Consider the following 21,054-nt stretch of genomic DNA (forward strand, 5'->3'; position numbering starts at 1 on the left):
CGCGAGGCGGGGCCGGCGGGGTGGTGACGTCAGTGCGGCCGCCCAGGAGTGGAGTGGCGGGGTAGCCGGAGGCGGTGATTCCCTGACCGGCAGTGGGGCCCGAGGGGCGGGGATGTCCACGGCCTTCCCGGGTGGGTCCGAAGGCGGCTGGTGCCGGGGAACCGTGGGCCTTTGTGCAGATCGCAGCCCCCCCGAGAGGCTCCCCTCTCCCGCAGGCCATGGGGAGCAGGTACTGCGGGGGTCGGCTGCGCCACTGGAGGCCTTTCTAGGGGTGAGTCAGTGCACAGATCCCTGGCGGGCTTTGCTCGTGCACCACAGCGCCAGCATAGTTTAAATTTCAGGGTTTTTTGTTTTTGTTTTGTTTTTGAGGTATAAGATACGGTAGACTGCACAAATTTTAAGTGTCTTTTTTTTCATTTAGATATATACCCTTGGGACTACTACCCAGAAGTTTTCATTAAGCCTTCTTTAAAAACTTTTTAATTGACACGTAACATGAAGTGCATAAAGTGAACTAATTTTAAGTGTACAGCTCGACACATTTTTGTAAACACTTATCTTTAAGTTTTAAGGCGTATTTATAGCCTCAAAACTCATAGCACCGATTACAAAGAAATTTTTAAAAGGGAAAGTTATTTCCTTATTCAACAAAATACAGTTTTAAGTTCTCCGGATTTCCTCCTCCTTTTTCACATATGAACATAAACTTTATAAATGCTACCATCTTTTTTCCTAGGTCTGTATTACATGTTACACATTTTTCCATGTTAGTGAACCGAATTGGTGGTGGTGTTCTTAATCGTGGTATAATTTATATACAATAAAAACTGGCCTTTTAAATGGATAGTTTTATATAAGTTTTGACATCCATATTCAGTTGTCCAACCACCACCATATTCAAGATATAAAACAGTTGCATTACCCTCTTTGTAGTCAATGGTTTCAGTGATTTCTTTAAGGATTCTTTGCCTTAAAAGGAAGGAAAGTTGATCTCTAACAAAGGAAAGCAATATCTGATCACAAAATAGGTACGGGGCACCTTGGCTTTTTAACTTTCTGTGCAAGGGGTGAAACTCAGTGCAACCTAGGAGAGAGTTCGTAGATCTCTAACTTGTGGGCAACTCCTCAAAGATTAATTGCCTGGGGTCTCTAACAATGGAGATAGGCCCGTTTATTTTGCTTCACTAAACTGCAGTGGCTAAAAAGGAAGAAAAACGGAGAGGAAAGGCTTAAACATTAAAATCACTGGTATCAGGAAGATGTGATATCCAGAGATCCAGATATAACCTAGACAATGGTAAAAACAAAACAGAAACCCTGGGATAGTCGAGTCTTTCTAAAAAGAACTAAAGGGTGTCCCTGGGTGAAAGGAGAGCCAGGATCCCTACACAAAAAGAGAAGTTGTTCTTTGAAGGGAGAGGGCAAGATCCTGGCTAAGTCTGGGCTGCAATTGCCTCCTGACAAAGAGCAGAACTTCTGGCTACAATTTGTCCCGGGATCTGGCAAAAGCCTGTTTGAGTGAAACTCGAATGGATGGCAACTTTCCAAACTGCGAAGCAATGGAAGAAAAGTCCACTGTGCCCTGAAGCACTCACTCCTCTGCAATTCCTGCTTCTTTATTAGAGTCGGCTTTGAATGGTTAAATGGCAATAAGAACAGATCTGGTGCCATGTCCTGGAACTTTCGGGAAGTGAATATACCCAATGAAATACCATTTTTTTGGTCCCTCTTACGAAACAACTAAATATTGTCAGCTAAAAGAAATCTCTGTAGGGTATCTTTTGAGTTTCGTACTTCCTGTACTTTTCCCAGATTTCACTGTTAAGACTGACGTTTCCTCCCAAGACTTTACTCCCTGAATTATTTTTGGGATGGAAAAAGTAATTTTTTCATATTTTAAGAGTGTCCTGAAATGGCTCAGCCTGGTTCACATTCCTCGTCTGGCTCCCTGCCCTATTAGAGTGGGGCTCTCCTAGCTTCCGGTCCAACAGTGCCTTAAAGGCTGGACTTTAAAAGGTGACCCAGAAAGGCTGGCTCCAGTGGGGGAGGGGTAGAGGGGAAAGCTACAGTCAGAAGTGCATCAGGCTTCTTGAAGAGCATCAGACTTAATTTTTTTATTTTTCCTTTTCTTTTAAATCATTATTTCATTTATTTACTTAATTTTCATACAAGTAAATACACATCCATTGCAAAAAAACTAAAAAACTACACATTAGTAGTAAAAAAACATAGCATCCAGAAGTAGCTACTGTTACATTTGTTTTTATTAGGATAAAATATACATAACATAAATTTTACCATTTTGATGTAGAGCTTTTCAGACTTTTCCCCTGAAATATATTTTTAATGGGCTCATGATATAATATTTATAATCTACCCTTTTCCTATATGCTATGAACATCTTCCAGGTCAATAAGTACAGAACTACATAACCATTTTGAATGGCTATATACTACTCCATCATGTGTTTGTACAGCAATTTTGCTTCTTATGTTATCTGGGGTCCAGCCAAGGTCTGGCTCAATTTGTATTTTTAATTGAATAAATGAATTTAGCCAAAGGATTTCAGATATTCGATTGGCCCATTTATCTTTTTTCCATTTTCTCTTTCTTCTAAGACCAATTTTTTTATAGATTTATTTTTTTATTTGAGGGAGAGGAAGAGAGAGAGACCGACAGAGAGAGACTGAGAGAGAGAGAGAGACTGAGAGCAGGGGGAAGGGCAAAGGGAGAGGGAGAAAGAGAATCTCAACCCAACTCCATACTGAGAGTGGAGCCCAACGTGGGGCTCGACCTCACCACCCAAGACCATGACCTTAGCTGAAATTCAGAGTCAGATGCTTAACCCAGCTGAGCCCCCCCGGTGCCCCAAGACTTAATTTTTTTAGAACAGTTGTAGGTTCACGTCAAAATTAAGAGGAAGATAAAGAAATGTCCTGTATACTCCCTGCCCCCACACATTCAGGAAGAAATTATGTGACTTTTAGATCCCTGTGCATACCCCATCTTCTGCAACATCTGGTCCACGGGAACCTGCATAAAAGGAGGAATTTGTCAGATGTTCACCCAATGGAAAAGTCATTTCAAAGGAACTGAAATGCCCACTTGGATTATGTGCACAGATTATGTTCAGAGCAGTAATACCACCATTAAATAAGAATGTTTCTAATTGTGCCTCATTATTTTGAATCTGCAACAAAATGTCATGGACCATGCGTGTATCTGAGTCTGTCTGGAAATCGAGATATTGGCCATGACTATGTGACAAAAGTAACTGAAAAAGGAAATGTCTGCTACTTTAATAATTGAATTAATTTTGCCCAATTGATTTCAAAACTCATTTCTGAAGAGGCTCACGAAGAAGTACATTCCAGAGCCAAAGTAAAAAGAAAACAAAGCAAACAAAAAAGGGGGAGGGGGAGAACAAGCAAAAATGTCAAAGAGAAATGTATAATATCAAGTTCAATTCACCAGAAAATAATGTCATGTCATGCAAGACAAAGACAAGGTAAACTCATTGTTTCGGGTTGATTACAACAAAAGTTTGATTGGATTGGCTCTTTAGGAAAGAGGACAGGACCATCAGAAGTTTTGGCCAAGAGAGAGGATTTTTGTACTTTAAACAATTAAACTGAATTTGTGAAATAATCATGATGAAACTAAAATGAACCTTAATAATAATTCCAGCTAGAAAATTTTATTTGGATTTAAAAGTTAACCTTTTTTTTTTTTGAACTCACAGTATTTTGTTTTACTTTTTAGAAGTTTTTGTTCACATTCTAGTTAACATACAATGTAATGTTAGTTTCGGGTGTACAATATAGTGATTCAACTCTTCATTACGACAGCTGGTGGTCATCACAAGTGCCCTTCTTAATCTCCATCACCTATTTTTTTTTTAAAGATTTTATTTATTTATTCGACAGAGACAGAGACAGCCAGCGAGAGAGGGAACACAAGCAGGGGGAGTGGGAGAGGAAGAAGCAGGCTCATAGCAGAGGAGCCTGATGTGGGGCTCGATCCCAGAACGCCGGGATCACGCCCTGAGCCGAAGGCAGACGCTTAATCGCTGTGCCACCCAGGCGCCCCAATCTCCATCACCTATTAACCCGTCTCCCCACCCACTTCCCCTCTGGTAACCATCCGTTTGTTCTGTATAGTTAAGAGTCTTGTTTTCTTGGTTTGCCTCTCTCCTTTTTTCCCCTAGGATCAATTGTTTCTTAAATTCTACCTATGAGTGAAATCATATGGTATTTGTCTTGCTCTGACTGACATGTCACTTATGATATATTCTCTAGTTTCATCCATGTCCTTGCAAAACGCAAGATTTCATGCTTTTTATGGTGGAGTAATATTCCATTTTTATTGTATATATGTATATGTATACCTCTTCTTTATCCATTCATCAGTTGACGAACACTTGGACTGTTACGTATTTTCGCTGTTGTAGATGCTGCTGTTACAAACATGGAGGTGCATGTATCCTTCTGAATCAGTACTTTTGTATCCTTTGAGGAAGTACCTAGTAGTGCAATTGCTGGAACATAGAGTAGTTCTATTTTTAACTTTTTGAAGAACTTCCATACTGTTTTCCAGAGTGGCTGCACCACTTTGCATTGCCACCAACAGTGCAAGGGAGTTAAGATTTCGTGTAACTGTTCCTATGTGTTGTCTTCAAAATAAAACTGCTTTTGCCAAGATCAACAAAGATCTTCTAGTGGTCCAATCCACTGGTCACTTTTCAGTGCTTACACTCCTGTTCCTGTCTGTGACATTAATGGTGTTGACTGCTCCCCAATCTCTTCTCCATGGCTCCCTTGACATCATTCTGTTCTGACTCTCTTCTCACCTGTCTGGACACACTCCTGGTCCCTTCCTAGCTGCTCTTTGGCCTCTGTATGGCAGACGCTACTGGTTGCCTACCCAACAGTTTCCTCCTCTTGGCTCATTTCTGATAGAATCCTGATTTTTTTTTTCAGGTATTCCTCCCTCCTCTGGATAGCAGTGCATTTTCCAAGAGTTGACCCCAGTTCTCTGAGATAAATCCTGATTAGTTTAAACCACTGGTTCTCAAAGTATGGTATCAGCCCCAGCAGCATCAGGCTTGCCTGAGAACTTGTCAAAAAGTCAAATCCTCCGAACTCAGAGCAGACCTACTGAATCAGAAGCTCTGGGGGTGGAGCCCAGCAATGTGTTTTAAGAAGCCCTCCGGGTGATCATGATACTTTTTCGAATTTGAGAACCTCTGGTCTAAGCCAATCATGATAAGTGGTCTTGTTTCCCTTCCCAGTGATGGGGTTAGGCTTGCACGTGTGATGATATTCTCGCCAATGAGAAATGAGAGGAAGTCTCCTGGGGAAGGGTCTTGGAAGGTTTCATTGCTTCTAAAAGAGATACAAGGAAGAGGTGATCCCTCTTCATCTGGTGGACACTGCTCTGCTGGTTGTGATGTCTGGGACTGCTGTAGCCACATCTGACCGTGAGGAAGGCAGCCTAAAGGCGAGCCAGCAGGATGAGAATGGCAGAGCAGAAAGATGGGAAAGGTCTGTTATGGGTTGAACTGTGTCCTCCCCAAAAGGTATATTGAAGTCCTCACCCCCCAGGACCCCAGAATGTGACCAAATTTGAAAATAGATTCGTAGTAGATGTAATTGGTAAAGATGAGGTCATACTGAAGTAGGGTGGGCCCTAAATCCAGTATGACTGGTGTCCTTATCAAAAGAGACAGAAAGAAGAAGATAGCGCTGTGACATTGGAGGTAGAGATGGGATTCTCTCCTGTAAGTTTCAGAGGGAACGTGACTCTGCTAACAACTTGATTTTGGACTACTGGTCTCCAAAACAGAGAATAAAATTCTATTGTTTTAAGCCACCCACTTTGTGTGACTGTTAGGGCAGCTCTAGGACACTGACCCACACACCAGTCCTACAGCCATCCTAACTTGAGATCACTTGTTACATGAAATAACAGTTATTCCTTATTGTTTAAGCTAGGTGGAAAGGTTTTTTCCCCAGCTGTATTGAGATATCATTGACATGTAACATTATGTAGGGTGTACAAGGTGATAATGATTTAATACACTGATATATTGTGAAGTTAGTACCACAATTGGGTTAGGAGTGGCCCATTTATTAAATTTTTAAATTTCATGCTACACAATTTAAAGCAGAACCTCTCCTAAACAGTATAGCTTCTAAAACTGAGGGCTTCTTATGAATTCCAGTTCTTTGAGATAAATTTCTGAGATAGAATGCCCTATGGGGCATCCCTGGAGCTTGATTAAGATGGTTCTGGAGGAAAAGTTTTCCCTTCTTTCCTTCTAGGTTTGTTACCTGGTCTAATAATTAAATTGAAATAAGACAGGGGCATCTGGGTGGCTCAGCCGGTTAAGCTTGATTTTGGCCCAGGTCATGATCTCAGGGTCCTGAGATTGAGCCCTGCTCAGTGTGGAGTCTGCTTGGGATTCTCTCCCTTTCCCTCTCCCTCCCCTTCTGCTCCCCTCTGCTCCCCCCTTTGCCCCTCCCTTTGCTCATGCCCAATCCTGTGCTCTTTTTGTCTCTCAAATAAGTGAATAAATAAAATCTTTGAAATAAGACAGGTCAACAGGAGAAAAACAAATTTAATTATGTATGTAGGTTTGGGAACCCCACAAAGACAGACTCAAAGGCATGAAGGGAAGGAAAAATTCTCTACTCTCAAGGTCTTCCAGCTAGATTAAGAATTAAGCTGACTTGAGACAGATTAACAGGAGAAAAAACCCAAAGTTTCATCACATGTGCGTGGAGGCCCAGTTATGGAATTGAGACCAGCAAATGACCAAGGCATGCGGTTTTGATACTTTACAGAAAGAGAATAAATCTGTGAGGAACTGACAGACCACAGAAAACTTCACTTTGGGAGCTTCAATTAGTAAGGAATTCTAAACAGAATTTGGGCTGGGGTCATAAATTAGTAACAAGAGCTGTTTATATAGCCTTCTGGGCTCGAAATTTCCCATCTCTGGTGATAAGGATGTCTCTTTAGCTCCTGGTACAGGGAGGGCCCCTTTCACTTGGGAGATTTATTTCCTGCTTTCGGGGGGACAGAGGAGGGTCTGAGTGTCTTCCTACATAGGTTGTCTCTTCAGTAACTTTTATTTAAAATAAGCACTATGTCAAAGTGGCATATTTTGGGGCAGCCTGCCCTCGACCCCTACAGTTCCTTCCTTTGAAACGTCCCTGGAAATGTCACACATTCAAAGTTGATCTGGTAGATTGTTCCATCTTGTTGAATCAGTCTCTTAGTCTTGACAATAGGTTAGTTCAGCTAAACTCATTTCAGGAGGCACGGATGCAGATGTGTTTTTAAAATTAGGCTTATGATTCAGGTATTAAATAAGACGCATTCCAATAGAAACAAAAGACAAATAATGGTTAAGGATTAGATCAGGGGCGCCTGGGTGGCTCAGTCATTAAGCGTCTGCCTTCAGCTCAGGGTGTGATCCCAGGGTCCTGGAATCGAGCCCCGCATCAGGCTCCCTGCTCCACTGGGAGCGTGCTTCTCCCTCTCCCACTCCCCCTGCTTGTGTTCCCTCTCTTGCTGGCTGTCTCTCTCTGTGTGTCAAATAAATAAATAAAATCTTTAAAAAAAAAGATTAGATCAAACTGTAAACCAGTGTTTGAGTTTTTAGGCCAGCCAGTCAAGATCTCCAGATGTCAGGCTCAAAGCATCTTCAGATGGAGAGCAAACAGTGGCAGTCTGACAAATTTTCCTGGTTAGTAGTTCGAATGTCTCTGGCGATCTTTGAGTGGCCCACAGAGCAACGGGCATAAAGATTGTCTATATTTGAGCTATCGTGGTAATTTCTCTGAAGTTTACATCAAGTTGTTCATATTTAGTTTTCAGGGCTTTGGGGAAATGGGTGGTGTTAATTACCAAATTATTCCAAGTCAAAAGGATGGGAAAAAATAAGAAACATTAGTTTGGAGAGTTGTAGCCAGGCATTGGAGGCAACTAGAAGAAATCAGGATCTAGTCCAGTTTATAGTAAGCCGTATTAGAATCTAATATTTACACAGGTGTATTATTGGAACATAATTTTGCTCTCTACAATCACCCTCATTTTTTTTTTTTCCGAAGACCATCAAATTGAGACTAATTTGTTTGCAAAATAAGTCTAGTTTCAAAAAACTTGGCCTGATTCTTTGTAAGTGCAGCAAGAGTAGTGATTGGTCATATAGGCTTTTAAACTTGCTTTGTTGCTGGAATTTTTTTGTTAGGATTTTATTTATTTGAGAGAGAGAGGGTGCAAGCACACGCACACATGAGAGAGAGAGAGTGCAAGCGTGCACACAAGCAGGGGGAGGGATAGAGGGAGAGGGAGTAGCAGACTCCCCGCTGATGCTCAGGACCATGGCCTAAGCCAAGGGCAGACAGACGCTTAACCTACGAGCCACCCAGGTGCCCTTCTCCGTTATAAGGAGAACAGAGTCTCGTTGAACTTATGCAAATAAACACATTGCCATAAAAATATAAGAATTCTCACTGAGAGTTCTGAATTCTGGAGCCATCAAGTAGGGAGAAAATAAAATGTTCCAATTTGGTCACAAAGGTTTATTTGATCAAATTGCTGTAATCAGGTAGCTAAGAGAAAGTTTCCCTAAACCTGGAAAAATAAAACATTAAGAAAAAAAGATCAGCAACATGGGGCACCCGTGTGGCTCAGTCAGTTGGGCATCCAACTCTTGGTTTCAGCTCAGGTGGTGATCTTGGAGTCGTGGGATCAAGCCCCATGCGGGTCTCTGCACTGAGCTTGGAGTCTACTTGGGATTCTCTCTCCCTCTCCCTCTGCCCCTACCTACCTCCCCACCCCCTGGTCTTGCACATGCACACACTCTCTCAAATAAATACATAAAATTTTTTTTTAATTAGCAAAGTTTTGAACAAAAATTTCATAAAAATACAAACCTCCCCCTGAGTTTCTTTAGTCCCATGTTATTAATTCTTGCTCAGCTTGAATCCAGTTCTTCCACTAGTTCTGGAAATTCTTACCCAGTTCAGTTTTATGATCTTAAGGTTATCAGAAACCTACATTTGTCAAAAAGTCTTTTCCATGAATCTCTCTGAAGATCAAACCCATTTGTAGGAACCTTTTGTAAAAGCATCGGAGTAAAAGTATAACTCTTTATTTTTTTATTTTTATTTTATTTTAATTTTTAAAAAAGATTTTATTTATTTGACAGAGACACAGCGAGAGAGGGAACACAAGCAGGGGGAGTGGAAGAAGGAGAAGCAAGCTTCCCACTGAGCAGGGAGCCCGATGTGGAGCTCATCCCAGGACCCTGGGATCATGACCTGAGCCAAAGGCAGACGCATAACGACTGAGCCAACCAGGTGCCCCACCTTTTTTTTTTTTTTTTTTAAAGATCTTATTTATTCATGAGAGACAGAGACAGAGAGATGCAGAAACCGGCTCCCTGCCGATAAGGGGCTCTATCCCAGGACCCTGGGACCAAGACCCCAAGTGAAGGCAACTGACTGAGCCACCCAGGTGCTCTTTAAATGATAAAGACTTATCTTTAAAGGACTTAATCCTTAAATGATAAAGGCCAAAAATGGCCATGGTTAAAGATCTGATTAAAGTTAATTACAATGCGATTGACAAGGAAATTCAGTTATGTCTGTGACATACAACACTCGACGATAATAACATACCACAACATATCGAATTTCTAGGAGTTTCATAAAATGTTAGAATACTTACTTGACAATACTTGCCAGGTAATTCAATGCATAAAATAAGCCTAATTAATTAGTTCAGTCTCTCACAAAAATCTTTCAAATGCTATAGGAACTTTCTGGAACATCTGTTAGGTTATGGTCAAAAGATTTAATTTTAGGATTTGATTTTGGGAAGTTTGTCCAAAAAATGCCACAAGGTTTGAATATTTGGCTAAACTGGATCACAGATCTTTATGAAACAATATTTATCTATTTAACCAAAGTGACAATAGAAGATTTTAAAGGCAAATACAGAAGGTTACATTGTTATGAATAACACTTAGCTCTTTTTTTTAAAGTTTTTTTTTTTTTAAAGATTTTTAAAATTATCTGACAGAGAGAGAGAGAGTACAAGCAGGGGGAGTGGCAGGGAGAGGTAAAAGCATGACCCTGCTGAGTAGAGAGCCCCACGTGGGGCTCGATCCCAGGACCCCGGGATCATGACCCAAGCTGAAGGCAGACGCATAACCAAGTGAGCCACCCAGGCACCTCAAACTTAGCTCTTTTAATACTAAGAAGATTCAGGTGGGTTTTTTTTCTTTTTCTTTCTTCTTTTTTTTTTGAATAATCAAAGATCTGATAAAGACAAAATACTGAATATTTGTTTTTCAGGCAGATTACATTAAAGGTAAAGAAAAACTTAGTTCACAATTTCTTATAAAAAGCAAACCAATAGGAGCACCTGGCTGGTTCAGTCAGAAGAGCATAAGGCTCTTGATCTCAGGTTTGTGAGTTCAAGCCCCACGTAGAGATTAGTTAAATAAACTTAAAAAAAAATTATCTAAGAAAATTTTTTTCTTTAACAAGGACAAAAGCTAAACTCTAATTTTGTATCAATGTACTTTTGATATTGAAACTCATTTTATTTTTATTTATTTTTTTCTAAAAGATTTTTAGTTTGGGGATGCCTGGGTGGCTCAGTTGGTTAAGTGTCTGCCTTCAGCTCAGGTCATGATCCCAGGGTCCTGGGATCGAGTCTCGCATCAGGCTCCCTGCTCAGTGGTTCTCCTGCTTCTCCCTCTGCCTGCCCTCCCCTGCTTGTGCTTTCTGTATCTCTCTCTCTGTGACAAATAAATAAATAAAATATTTTTTTAAAAATTTTAATTTTCATGCTGATAACTTTAAAGACATGTCTACTTTGATTAGACCAAGTTAATTTTTTTAAAGATTTATATTTATTCATTTGAGTGTGAGAGAGAGAGTGTGCTGGGAGAGGGAGCCTGATGCAGGGCTTGATCCCAGGACTCCGGATCATGACCTGAGCCAAAGGCAGACACTTAACCAACTGAGCCACCCAGGCGCCCTTTATTAGATCACCTTTAAATTAGCTTTAGTACCAAATATCCCAGATCACATAAACTTGAAAAACATTTGGGTTTCTAGATTTCTGAGTTTTTAGAATGCCCCAATCTTTATAAGCGCTTGCCTTCAAACCAACTAAATAGAACTCTTTTACAAATTAATTTTGGCAAGACCATCCGGAAGTGGACAAAATATCTCACATTTGGAGCAAATCTGCCTGTTATCAGAGGTGCCGTCTTAAAGAGCCCTTTCAGCAGCTTGTATTTTAAAAGACCTACCCCCCTGCTTGCTTTTTTCCCTTTATCTCAGGCAGTTGTGGGCTATGTCATTTCAAAGACAGAAGATTTATAACTTTAAGGGGCTGAAAAAGAATTAAGTGTTTTTTTCTAAGTATAGGACAATTTTGTTCCAGTATCTTGATTTTTATAATATCCATAAACAGGGGCACCTGGCTGGCTCAGTCCATAGAGCATGTGACTCTTGATCTCAGGGTGGGTTTAAGCCCCACACTGGGCGAGGCGCCTACTTAAAAAAAGAAAAAAAAGTATAATATCCATAAACATTTTTAGAGAAATAGGTGAGGTTTATAAAGCAAGGTTGGCTGTGACTTGTTTCTCAGATTGAATATCTGGTTTTATAGATATTTGTAAGACAAAGATGTTTTTAATTCCGCAAAGAACTGGATTACAGCCTGAATATCAAGGGATTGGTCCAACTTCTAACTAAATTTGTTTCTTTGTATCACGGAGATTTTTAACTAAAATGGGAATCAAAAGATTTATGCCTTTGTTCAGTCTGCATAAAGCATTTTAACAAAAGCCTTCTTTCTGAGTACTGAGTACAACAGTTGAGCCTAGGCTTTTATTCGTCTCTGAATATTGCCTTTTTGCAGATCATTTGTAGGAGGGCCTAGGAGAAATTTTGGTCACCTGTTTCTTCTGTGAAGGGGGGTTTCTTGAGGGGGCAGAGTGGGCCTGTCTAATAACCGTAGTATAATCTTGGGTAAGAAGAACTCCCCTTAGCAGCTAGTCAAGGTTCTCTGTGAGTGGGGTTGGGAATAGCAATTAATCTTTCTAATTCCTCTCTATATTTGGTAGGATCTTTTGAAAGTGGAGGATAAAGGGCTTTATAATTTAAAAGATCTGCTGCTGTTCAAGGGATATGAATTCTTTGAACCAGGGGACGCAGGGGGTCGGGGGGTGGTGTCCAATAAATCTGTGAAGGTTATTGCGTAGAAATGCCTGAAGCTGGCAGACCTGGTTCCAGCAAAGTGAGCCGTGCTGCCTGTCCCAGGTGCTTCTGCTACATTCACTTCCTGGCTTTCGGCATTTACAAGAAGAGCCTATGTATGTTGAACCCAGAGATTAGTCTGGAATGCTCTCTGCAAATCTTTTAGGCAAAGGGAAGTTAAGATAGGCGAGGTAGGACTGGATTTTAAGAAAGGAAATCTACCCTAGTTGTGGTCATTTATTTGCCTTAAGTCTAATTTTTTTAAAAAGATTTTATTTATTTATTTATTTATTTATTTATTTATTTGAAAAAGAGAGAGAGAGAGAGAGGGAACATGAGCAGGGGGAGGGGGAGAAGCAGACTCCTCTGCTGAGCAGGGAGACTAATGTGGGGCTCAATCTCAGGACCCTGGGATCGTAACCTGAGCCAAAAGCAGTCACTTACCCCACTGAGCCACTCAGGCGCCCCAAGTTTAATATTTTCTTGTCAGGGGAATCCTAATGCTAGCCATTATTCTTTTTTTTTTTTTTTAAGATTTTATTTATTTATTCGACAGAGACAGCCAGCGAGAGAGGGAACACAAGCAGGGGGAGTGGGAAAGGAAGAAGCAGGCTCCTAGCGGAGGAGCCTGATGTGGGGCTGGATCCCATCACGCCGGGATCACGCCCTGAGCCGAAGGCAGACGCTTAACCGCTGTGCCACCCAGGCGCCCCGCTAGCCATTATTCTAATAAGACAATTGAGAGTTCTTTTTTAAAAAAAGATTTTATTTATTTATTTGAAAGATTGAGCAAGTGAGAGAGAGAGCATGAGCAGAGAGAGGCAGACTCCCCGCTGATCAACGCTGGGACTCGGGATCAAGACCTGAGCTGAAGGCAGACGCTTAACCAATTCAGTCACTGAGGGGCCGCCCTGCCCCCCACCTTTTTCAAAGACAGAGTTCTTTTTTTTTTTTTTTAAGTAGGTTCCATACCTAGCATGGAGCCCAACATGGGGCTCGAACTCATGATCCTGAGATCAAGATCTGAGCTGAGATCAAGAGTTGGAAGCTTAACTGACTAAGCCACCCAGGCACCTCAAGAGTTCTCTTTGTAAAGGATTCTTTTTTCAAATATAGCCAATTTAAAGGATTTATCGTCTCACCATTGAAGAATAGGATCCATTAATAGCGACTCAAACCAATAAGCCTTTTAATGGCTTAACCAAAGATGCAAGAGGCGTCCAGAGAGGGCATAGATGATGCAGTCTCCATGATCCAAAAGTTCACTCCCAAAATTAGCGTAAGAACAAGACCTTCACTGCACAGGAGGTAAAGATGTCTCCCATCTCCCTTGAAATTGTGAGATGCCTCTAAGCACAGACCCGCTAAACTGTGACACTGGGCAGGTGCTACTGGAATGGGATTTTTCCAGCACAAGCAATGAAGGTTGGACAACAAAGGCCCCTTATGGACTGGGACCTTTTATGACAAATTCTGCTGCAAGCTGACACGGCCAGACAGAGAGGGAGACTTGTAACTGCGGGTCTGTTGCGCTGGTCGCCAAAGTGCGTCCTGGTAAGTATACCCTCCCGAAGGCAGAGACCAGAGTGAATGTTCTCACTGGTCACAAAGCCAAGCTCTTAGGACACAGAAGAAAACAAAAGGGAAAACCTCATCCTGTCCTTACGCAGACGATCCACAGCAAAGTTTGTCTCCGAGGATGCCCGTGTCGGAGGCCGGCTCGAACAGGAGGCTTATCGGGCCTATGTCTGTGTTCTGCCCAGAAATGGTAATTCCTTTTTATGACAAACAACACAAAAGACACAGAGAAAGGAAAACGAAGAGCATCTCCAGGAGAAAAAGGATCAATAACCAAAGACTGCTCTATCAAATTTTTACCAAGAGTTGCTAAGCCCAAGGATTTTGTTCCACAATATCTTCTCCTGCTAATCTGAATTTAGAGAAAGAAAAAAAGATTCTCCCCCCTGTAGCTCCATTGGACTCCACACAGAGAGATTCCAGGAGGCTGACATGGTACGAAATCTTACCTTCGGCCAGTTGTATGTCAGATGTCCCAGGATCTCTCAGCCGCTGCAGGATCTGGAGCGAGTGATGTCCCGTGAGTTCAAGTACCCTGCCCACTATGCCAATAGAAGGGAAGGAAAAATTCTTCTCTACTCGCAAGCTCTTCCGGCTGGACTAGCAATTAAGCTGACATGAGACAGATTAACAGGAGAAAAGACCCAAAGTTTCATTACATGTGCGTGGAGGCCTAGTGACGGAATTGAGACCTCAAGAAATAACCAAGGTGAGCAGTTTTTATACTTTTTACACAAAGGGAATAAATCTGTGAGGAATCGACAGACCACAGAAAACTTCACTTTGGGAGCTTCAATTAGTAATACATTTTAAACAGAATTTGGGCGGGGGTCATAAATTAGTAACAAGTAACAAGAGCTGTTTATATAGCCTTCTTGGTGCAGGGAGGGCCCCTTTCACTTGGGAGATTTATTTCCTGCTTTCGGGGGGGACAGAGGAGGGTCTGAGTGTCCTTCCTGCGTAGGTTGTCTCTTCAGTAACTTTTATTTAAAATAAGCACTATGTCAAAGTGGCACATTTTGGACAGCCTGCCCTTGGCCCCTACAGGGAGTCAGACAACTGAGAGTTTTTGTTTTTTAGTTTTTTTTTTTCTTTAAGAATTTATTTATTTATTTGACAGAGATAGAGACAGCCAGCGAGAGAGGGAACACGAGCAGGGGGAGTGGGAGAGGAAGAAGCAGGCTCCTAGCGGAGGAGCCTGATGTGGGGCTCGATCCCATAACGCCGGGATCACGCCCTGAGCCGAAGGCAGACGCTTACCCGCTGTGCCACCCAGGCACCCCTGTTTTTTAGTTTTTATTTGTTCACTTAAGGTAATCTCTACACCCCATGTGGGGCTCAAACTCACCGTCGCAGGAACAGGAGGCTCAGGCTCTTCCCGACTGAGCCAGCCAGGTGGCTGGGCATTTGAGGTTTCTACGCCGTCTGGAGCTAAGGAGAAAAGGGGAGGAGGCTGGGGCTTCAAGGGGGAGGAAGACAATTCACAAGAAGATGATAAAAGCAAACGGTTGGTAAACAAATGTTTGCCATGCCCAGCAGGTAAGTCTTTCTTATGTAAACGGTAATCTCGGGTAACAGCTAGAGAGCTGTTACCCGCCGCCTATCGGAATTTTTGAGGCTCTTCAGGGAGAGGTTAGACACTTCTCCTTAGTCGGCTGGGTCTTCCTTGCCTTTGGCTCAAAACAATCTACATGTCCAAGTGGCACGATTTGGGGGTGGTGTTTTCTACTCTCCCTCAACTTCTGAAAACCAGCCCTCACAATACCTAGAGTTGGGTGACTCTTCTCTGGGAAGGGTGCGTGTATGTGTGCGTGCGTGCGTGTGTGCGTGCGTGTGAGCACAGTCGCCACAGAGGAAGAGCAGGATGTTGGGACACAATTGCAACCCACGGTGACTCTGTATAGCACGTTTCGGCTGTCACACTCGGTTCGCAGAGAACCACTTCGTACCTGACAAATTGCTGATTGGCTGAATGAATGCTTCGTCTCGCTGACCACCAAGAGGAAACAATGAGGGCCATGAGTGGAGGTAACATTTTACGTCATATGGCAGTTGTAAACCTCTTCTGTGGCATTAAAGGCACCTCAGCAGTGGTTTCATTGAAACATGTTTTCTACCGGTTTTTTGTTTTTTCCTTCTGTTGATCAAATTAATATATACTGAAAAGCATTTTGAACGATTAGAACATTTGATTCCCCCCCACCCCGGCCAAGGAATCCCGGGCTGATTTCATATAATTCGTGTGGCTTGTACCCTGCCTGAATTACGAGCAGTGTTCAGCTCCCCAAGGGATCAGCCTGTGGCCACCTCAAAGTGTGCCCCTCAACTATTGAGGGAGCCCAGCCGAGGGTTTCTAGGTCTCCTGCTTAAAGAGCTCTCCTGGGCCAAGTGGCCAGGACGTGCTTGTACTAGCAGGAGGGCTCCAACGCTCTCAGGACAGCCTCAGCACTGCTCAGGAAGCGCAAGTCGCCTCTGTCCCCCCCCCCCCCCCCGCCAGTGTGGAGCGCTGGCACTACTAACATGTGGCCACTTACTGGAATTCTTCAGAGAGGTCCTGAGCTTCAGGACCAGGGGCATCTGAAAGGAGGGCATCTTCCCCCAATAGCACGACCGACTACATAATTTTCAGGGCCCAGTACAAAATACAAATATGGGCCCCTTCTCAAAAAATTTAAGAAATGCAAGACAGCAACAGTAGAATATTCAACAATATTCAGTATTTAAGTGCGGAATCTTTCAACGACTTTGGTTCCCTGTGTGAATTGCACAGGCCACACTCCCACAAAGCTGGCCCAGCCACAACTTAGAGGCTTTTTTTTTTACATACACTTTATTTTAATCTTATTTTTTAAAGAAGGCACCAACGCCCAGCATGGAGCCCCCAAGCCCAGCGCAGGGCCTGAACTCCTGACCCCTGAGATCAAGACCTGAGCTGAGATCAAGAGTTGGATGCTTAGCCAACTGAGCCATCCAGGTGTTCCCTGCTTGCACTTTAAACACTTGTTTATTTAATGCTCTTAACCCCATTTTAGTGATGGAGACTGAGGTTCTGAGAGGTTAAGTAACTTTCCCAGAGTCACACAGCCAAGAAGCCTAGAGGCTGGATTCACACTCTGCTTCTGACTGGACCGTTCCAGCTCTCTTTCTAGGGCAAAGGGTAGGTAATCATTCACATTTTAAAAAGTCCATTGTTGGTAAACAATGCCTTTTTGTTCTGGAAGGAAGGGATGGGTTCTTCCCAGATAAGCCTAGACTGCCTAGAGCCCCAGGGCCTCTGCCTCTAAACCTATGGAACTGTTTCAAGAGGCTTAAAAACCCTTTCTGATCATTCAACCTACTGTGGATTTTAGCAGCCCCTCATCGCTCACAGCTGAGCTGCTTCCGGGTATATTGTTTGGATCCCCCACCCCACCTTCCAAGAAAAATAGCTGTGAGGGGTTCCACAGCCTTCACTAACTCCAGCTCCGCCCCTCCCTGCCTCCTGACCCTGTCCCTCCCACCGAGTGGCCCTTCACTACCCCATCCTCACATCGGAGCTGGGCATCTCCCAGAGCACCCACCTGGGGCCTGCCCTTGGAGAAGTGTCCAGCACTGCAGAGACAAGGGCAGGGGTGGAGGGTAGAAGGGGAGGCTCCTGAGAGCTCACTGCAGAGCTGGCCCTGGAAACCCTGAAAAGGGCGCTCTTCTACCCCTCAGTGCCAACTCGGTGAGGCATTAGGGGCTGAATGCTAAGGAAAGGGCCTAGGATGTCAAGGACAAGTGGAAGGGAGGCCAGAGACACCAGGTGTGCCTCCCTGAGGAGTGCCTCCCTGCCTCTAGTTTGGAGTTGAGGACAGAGCCTCTGACTTATCTCAGGTTTTGCATACATAAATTTTAAAAAATCACTGCTTTATTTTCACAGTGGATTTTAAGGAGGCAGAACATTTTACAGGCTCTCTTATGGATGCAGTGTAATAATTCACAACACTTTCCAGATCAAATCCCCAAATTGAGTGCCTCTGACTGGAGAAAAGACCGAATGGGTTCCTATTCACTATTTTTGGTTCTACATCAATCTTACATTTCTTGCTGGTCCTGAGTTCTTGCTATCATTTATCTTTGTCCAGTCACAATTAAAATGCAGTAAAGGAGGAAGACTCCAGAAACCACATGAATTGATGGAATAAAAATCTGCCCTGCCGCAGAAACCCACGACTGATGCAAAGAATTTCTCTTCACGGCAGCGGCTCTCTGCTTTGTGCTCCTGCCTTGTGGTATGGACTAGTGCGCAAGACTCTCCCGAATTTGTGAACGCACAGCGAGATGTTCTGCAGCTCGTGGTGCGTCTAGCAAGATGAGTGCTGGTGAGAACCAACATTTTCCAAATGATATGATCTCAAGAGCAAATCAAGATTCTAAGATGCAGGTCCTGATTTCTGAATCCAAGTTGCGACAGGATAAAGTGTGCATATCAACCAGCAGATTAATCAGGTTATGGTGCAGTAACACAAACCCCCACATCTTAGTGGCTTTGTCCCCCCCCATACCCACACATCTTAGTGGCTTTAAACATCAAAGGTTTATCTTCCACTTTAAATACCTGCCCTTTGTAGGTTGGCAGGATGGCTCTTCCCATCAGTCAGTCACTCAGGTATTAGGATGTCAAAGAAGCCACCATCTTGAATGTTGTCAGTTGCCAAGTCCAAGGGAAAAATACTCAGGAAGGCCTCGCTTGGGCAGTTAACTGCCCAGAAATTAGTCATACCATTTCTACTTGCTACTCATTGGCCAGAACTAGTCGAATGACCTTTCTCAACCACAAGGGGGCCAGGAAGTCCTGGAGGGGGAGAGAACTGGACTTCGGCGGTAAACAGCGCTAGTAACGACCACGGTGGTTTGAGGTTGGAGGACAGCAGGGTGAATGTCGATAGAGGAGCAGATAATTTAGGGGGATGGCTGCTGGCTCTGCTGGATGGACAGCATGCACTAACGCTCCAGACCCCCTCAGGCATCTGAAACCTCAAATGGCTGTAGTCATGTGCAATCAGCTTCTTCGACAAGCAGGACTTACTTATAGCAAAGTTCCAAGTCAGAACACCCAAGACTGAGCACTGTTCTCCCGAATTTGCACCGTTCACTACCGCAGCGACCCTCCTGAGCTTGTGTGTAGGGGTGGGAGGGTGATTTCAGAGTTATCGGGACCAAGTACTTTATCCATGTTGAACTCCTGAGATTCAGCACTGTTAGTGGAGATGGGTGCCACCTCCCCCTGGTCACTGATGACCTCGCATCACCCAGGAATGACCTCCTCCTTTCCTCTAAATGGTAACATTTAAATTAAAGTTTAATCTGAATGAACAAATTCAGTAAACCCTCCCTCAATAGGGTATGGGTAATGTATCCCAGTACATTGCCTTCTTTCCTTCGGCTTGCTTGAAGAAGAAGAAGAAGAAGAAGAAGAAGAAGAAGAAGAAGAAGGAGGAGGAGGAGGAGGAGGAGGAGGAGGAGGGGGGGGGAGGAGGAGGGGGGAGTGGGGAAGGCTTATATTTTACTTAAATGGTCTTTAAAAAAATTTTTTTTTAAAGTAAGCTCTACACCCAGTGTGGGGCTTGAACTCACAACCCGAGATCAAAAGTCATAAGCTCTACCAACTGAGCCAGCGAGGCACCCCTTAAATGGTCTTTTCAATAGTTTTTTTAAAACATAAAATAGCATTGCAAAAAGTAACATGTATGTAAGCCTTAGTAACATTAGAATACCATTTTAAATGTCTGTTTAGAAGTACTATAACTTATTTGTGTAAGTACTCTTATCAATGGGTTTTTTGATTGCTTTATACTCCTAACAACTCTGGGCTGAATATCTCATGTCCATTTGAAGAGGATCAGAATATGCCACCCCAAAATTTGGCACTTTGGCATAAAGTTTATTTTGAGTTGAAGGCATTCGAGAATAGATGCAGAAAAGGCTCCCTGTCCTCCTCCTTCCTACCTAAGAGCAGGACATAAATTTCTCATGAGAAAGGAGTCCTGCCTGTACCAGGAGATAGAGAGCCAACGCCAAGATGAAGCTGTACAAACAAATCTTACTATAGCGATCCTTATCTTCCATTAGTTTCCCCCATATATTTACTTTCCCACAATTTACTGCCCTGAGAAGTTCGAACTCCTTTTGTCTTGTGACATCTCTCAAATGTATTGCTCTTTGTTAAAAATGGTATATAAGCTCTCAGGCCTAATGGCTTCTTTGAGGTTTTTACTTCATTTCTGTGTGGTCCCCCATATACATATGAAATAAACATTTTTTTTTCCTGTTAATCTGTCTTCGGTCAGTTTAGTTTGTCCCAAGGCCTCAGCCACTGAACCTAAGAGAATAGAGGAAAAATGTTTCTTCCTCCCCTACATCATTTTTTAAAAAAGATCTATTTATTTTTAGAGAGAGAGAGAGAGCGTGCTCCTTACACGGAGCTTGTTCTCACAACCCATGAGATCATGACCTGAGCCGAAGCCAAGAGTCAGATGCTCAACTGACTGAGCCACCCCTACATCATCTTTGTCTACGCATCCAGTTATTTCCTTGGACTGAAGTTGCCTGTCACATTTTTGACATTGATACTTATTGCCCAAGTGCACTTAAAAAGACTATAGACAGGGGTGCCTGGGTGGCTCAGTCAGTTAAGCATCTGGCTTCCCCTCTGGTCATGATCTCAGGGTCCTGGGATGGAGCTCCGCAGCATCGGGCTCCACGCTCAGCAGGGAGTCTGCTATCTGCCCCTCACTCTGCTCATGCTCTCTCTCTCTCTCAAATAAATAAAGAAATAAAATATTAGAAAAAATAAAATAGCTAACATTATAAAAAAAGATGACAGACATATTCATGCCTACTCTCAAGGTATGTGTATGCAGTCTCATGAGCCTAATTGTTTTCTTAGACTTAAATCCCACTGCTTCATGAAGGCGGCAGCTCCCTCCTCCTCCTCCTCCTCCTCCTCCTCCTCCTCCTCCTCCCCTCCTCCTCCTCCTCCTCCTCCTCCTCCTCCTTCTTCTTCTTCTTCTTCTTCAGATTTTATTTATTTATTTGACAGAGAGAGAGACAGGCAGTGAGAGAGGGAACACAAGCAGGGGGAGTGGGAGAGGAAGAAGCAGGCTCCCAGAGGAGAGGCCTGATGTGGGGCTGGATCCCAGAACACCGGGATCACGCCCTGAGC

General features: G+C 43.2%; 1 long non-coding RNA gene across 1 annotated transcript; it reads left to right on the top strand.

Annotated features, from left to right (window-relative positions):
- The first annotated feature begins 48 nt into the window (after window positions 1–48).
- LOC123001170 (uncharacterized) lies at window positions 49–20,126 on the top strand. Its single transcript, XR_006409789.3, has 5 exons — window positions 49–271; window positions 9,221–9,371; window positions 13,254–14,577; window positions 16,901–17,025; window positions 17,975–20,126. It is a non-coding gene; the product is annotated as an uncharacterized LOC123001170 (long non-coding RNA).
- Window positions 20,127–21,054: the final 928 nt, after the last annotated feature.

This window comes from Ursus arctos, unplaced genomic scaffold (assembly GCF_023065955.2).
Source record: "Ursus arctos isolate Adak ecotype North America unplaced genomic scaffold, UrsArc2.0 scaffold_14, whole genome shotgun sequence".
Lineage (NCBI taxonomy): Eukaryota > Metazoa > Chordata > Mammalia > Carnivora > Ursidae > Ursus > Ursus arctos.